Source organism: Gavialis gangeticus, unplaced genomic scaffold (genome assembly GCF_001723915.1).
Source record: "Gavialis gangeticus isolate Ggan-Ray unplaced genomic scaffold, GavGan_comp1, whole genome shotgun sequence".
Taxonomy (NCBI): Eukaryota; Metazoa; Chordata; order Crocodylia; family Gavialidae; genus Gavialis; species Gavialis gangeticus.
Window position 1 is genome coordinate 45,692,645 of NW_017729032.1, and position 4,220 is coordinate 45,696,864.

A 4,220-nucleotide genomic window follows, 5' to 3' on the forward strand; every position below is an offset into this window, starting at 1 on the left:
TGGCCCTCAGGGTCAAATTTGAATGTGGGCAGAGATCTCTCTAATGGTATTAGAGAAATGAATATCAGAGGGAATTGTATCCGTCTAGGAGATTTTAACTTCCCAGATACAGATGGGAGAACAAAGTCTGTAAATAGTGGTAAGGCAACTTATTCTTGGATGCAATAGCCAACAGATTTCTTTACCAAACAATCACTAAATTAGTGGAAGGTAAGGTTATTTTAGACTTTGTTGTGGTAAGTAAAGAGAAAATTATAGAAGATTGGGTTATAAAAAAATAAATTTGGAACAAGTGATGGTCTTGGGTTGATTCCACTTATATGATTTGGCAGGACTAACAAAAGTAGGTCTATAAGATTTTAGATTTCAAAAGAGCAAATGATGCTTGCCAATAGTTAAGATAATTTAGATCTTACGAAGGACATTAAGACAAATCACAAAAAGTGCTTTGGCCATATAAATAAAGAAAACAAAAAGAAGAAGGGCTGCTAGGAAGATATCACTGCATAGAGACTGCAGACAAATTTGATGTGGCTCATTGAATGCCTCCCCCTCTCAGTTTTCTAAAAAGATGACAATCCTGGGCTTGCAGATAAGATGAAAGTGTAAAAATGGAATTTACCTCAACTACAATGAGAGTAATATTCAAAGGGTTTAATGAACTAAGGACAGGTCGACCAGACAATTTCCATCTCAGATTTCTGAAGGAACTGGCACATGACATTGTTGATCAGGTTTCAAATATTAACAGTTTATCAAGGTGGGGGGTAGTACCATATAATATGAGAAAGGCAAATGTAGTATCTGTTTTTAAAGGCAACTATCAGCCTGTTAGTTTGATCTCAATATTATCCAAGACTTCAGGGGGGGGTTTTAAGGAAAGGATCATTAAAGACATGAAGACGAAGGGAAAGTGGGGTAAAATACAATATCAGTTTACCAAAAGTGATTTGTGCCAAACAAACATTCTTGAATCATAGGAAAATGGGTGTGGAAGGGAGATCAGGAAGGCATCTTGTCCAGCTTCCTGCTGAAGGCAGGATCCTCTCTGTCTAAACCATCTCATCCTAGTGTTTGTTTAATGTGCTCCAAAAAACTTCCAAGGAGTGAGATTGCCTTGTTAGGTAGTCTATTCTAATATTTAACTGCCTTCACAGTTCGAAAGTTTTTCCTCATATCCAACCTAATTTTCCCTTCTTGCAAGTTACCACTGTTCACACTTCTTGTCCTGTCATCTGTAAGCACACAGTCTGTCACATCCTTCTAACCACCCTTCGGGAATTACAGGGCTGGTATGGAATCCTCCCTTAGTTTTACAGAATAAAAAATCCCAGCTTTTTCAACCATTTCTCATAAATTATGTTTTCTTGACCTTTAATCAGTAGCTATAACTAGGGATGTGCAAGAGAGGCACCTGCTGCAGGTGCCAAGTTAGGAGGGCTGCTATGATCACCCCCAACCCCATAGAGTCCACACCTTGGCAGCATTGCCATGCTGGGGTCTCCAGAACACATCTGGGGACCCAAAATACATGGTGGTGGCAGCAGCAGCTCAGCCAGGAACTGTTTAAGATTTCCAAGAAAAGATAAGACTGCCATTGCTGTGTGCTCTCCCTCCACTCTCAGAACTGTGTACCCTCCCTGGCATGGCCATGCATCTGAGAGCCATGTGGTGCAGAGTGGGTTTTCCCCAAGCACTAGCTCCTCTCATTACACCAATGCCTTTAACCATTCTTGTTGCTTTCTGCTGGACTCTCCAATGTGTCCAAATCTCTCTTGAAGAACAGTACTTAATGCAGTACTGTAGGTGAGGCCTCTTCACTGGTACTTGATACCACCTCTCAGACATTGAGCCATTGATGACTACTTTTTGAGCATGATGATCTAATGAGTCTTCTGCTCACTTTATAGGACTTCTATCTAAACTGTATTTTCTTAGCTTATCAGTGGTGGGAGATGGTGTTGAAATCCTTGCTAAAATCAAGGTATATCATATTCACTGCTCTCCCACCATACACAAAGCTTATCATGTAGAAGGGAATCAGATTGGTCAAGCATGATTTGTTCTTGACAAACCCATATTGACTGGTCCCAATCACCTTGTTATCCTCTAGGTGCTTAAAATTAGATTCCACAATTTTACTGGGTATCAGTAATATATATTTCTAAGAAGAGAACTGTTTTTCTAGACAAAGTAAAGCTTTTGATATTGTGCCACATAGGCAATTATTCCTTAAGGAGACTGGGGATAGTGTAAGGATTTTAAGGTAGGTAAAAAAACACCTTTAAAAGGAGGTAGTAACAGGTAAACAAAAAGGATCAGGCTTAAGGGAGTCTACTTGAGTTCCTCAAGGAACAGTTTTACATGCAGTGAAGGGATAAGGAGATGACCAGTAGAACAAAAGTCCTATAATATGATAGGAGACTGAGGACTAGACTACATGGTAAACAAACACCCTCCTTGGCTGGGGTGCCATCAAGGAGACAGAGGTTGTTAGCTGTGTTAGTCTGAAGCCAGGCAGAGGACAGGGTAGAGATGCACCTTATAGAGAACAAAATCAGAGATGCATAAGCCATTGTAAGCAAGCGCTCACTTCATCAGATGCTATGATGATCATCTCTACCCTACCTTCTTCAAGTAGACTTCTTCAAGTTGTTCTCTGCAGGTACACTGGAAACAGTGTAGCTATTCCTGTATAGTGCCACAGGTGGGCTAATTAGAATTGGGGCTGGGTTTACTAGTGCTGCCACTGAGTAGTGTTAATTAGCAGACCTAAATTACTGCATTGCTTCTGGTTTAAGGGCCAGCCCACCTGAAGCAGTGCAGCATGTTTGAGGGCAGTGCCCTCAAACATGTTTACCAAACTACCGCTAGTTTGTTATGGCCTAAAAGAGCTTAACTTTAGCATAGCAAAACAAAATCTGAAAGGGATATCACTGTTATCTTCAAATATATCTGAGAGGAAAACACTCAAGAGAGAGAAGAACTACTTAAACTAAAGAAATATACTTGAGAACATGAAGCATTAGAATGTGTGATTACAAACTGGCCTTAATAAGTCCTGGCCTTAATAAGTCTAGGCTGGAAATTAGAAGAAGGTGTCTAAACCATAATCGGTGAGGTTCTGGATCAGCCTTCTAAAAGAAGCAGTGAAGACAAAAAATCTAACTACTGTTAAGGTGGAGCTTAATATATTTATGAACAGGATTATATATTCTAGCTGGCTGCAAACTCAGCAGACCAGGCTCTGATCCAGGACCCTTGTGGCACCTCCTCCTTCTCATCTATCTGCCTTTTGTGACAGGAAAAACTTAGGTGTTGTCAAACCTTGAGGTGACTAGTACAAACTTATGTGCTAAGAAGAATTAGATGTCTGTAGAGTGACAGTGGGTGTGTCTACACATGTAAATGCTGAGGGGTGGATTTACTCTCAAGTAAATTACTCTAGAGTCACCCACCCTGGGCAGGCATCTACACGTGCTGGGATTTGGGAGCAGATTTGCTGCTCCTAGCAGCAGGCTGCTCCTGACCCCTCTGGCCCTGTACTGGCCTCCTGCAACAGCCAGAGTGATGGGTGCTAGCCCAAGGGCTGGCAGGGAGCATGGGGTCAGGACACAGCTGTTTCCTCTGGGGGGCTGGGACAATGTCTCCGTGGCCCTGCAGCAGGGAGCTCCTTGCCCCGGCTACCAACTTAGGGACAGGAGACTTGGAAAAAGCTGCAGGGGAGGGGCAGGTCCCTGCCCCAGTTGGCTGGTGGGGCAGCAAGCCTTCCACCAGCAGATCAGGGTAGGGTGCTGGGACCTGCCTCTGCCCTGCAGCTCTTTCCAAGCCCCACACCTCGATTACCCAGTTGGGGCATGGGCTGAGACCTGCCCCTAACCGGGACAGTTCCCAGCCCCCATTCCCAGCCTGTTCCCCTCCCAGCTCCATGATCGCAGAATTGGGCTGGGAATAGGCTCCCAGCCTGTTTCCAGCCCCCACTCCACAATCACAACTGTGGAGCTGCAATTTCCTTAACCCCTGCTCCGGGATCTAAAAGGCCACAACACAATGGTGAGGAGAGTTCAGAATGAGTGGTTGCTCCTCAAGGGAGCAAAATCCATCCTGTCTCAGGGAAAAGGCAGCAAAAGGGCACAGCAGCCCCCTTGGCTCTCCAGGGAACTGGCAGACCTCCTATGTCTTAAAAGGAAGACCTACAAAGGATGGAGGACTGGAACTTC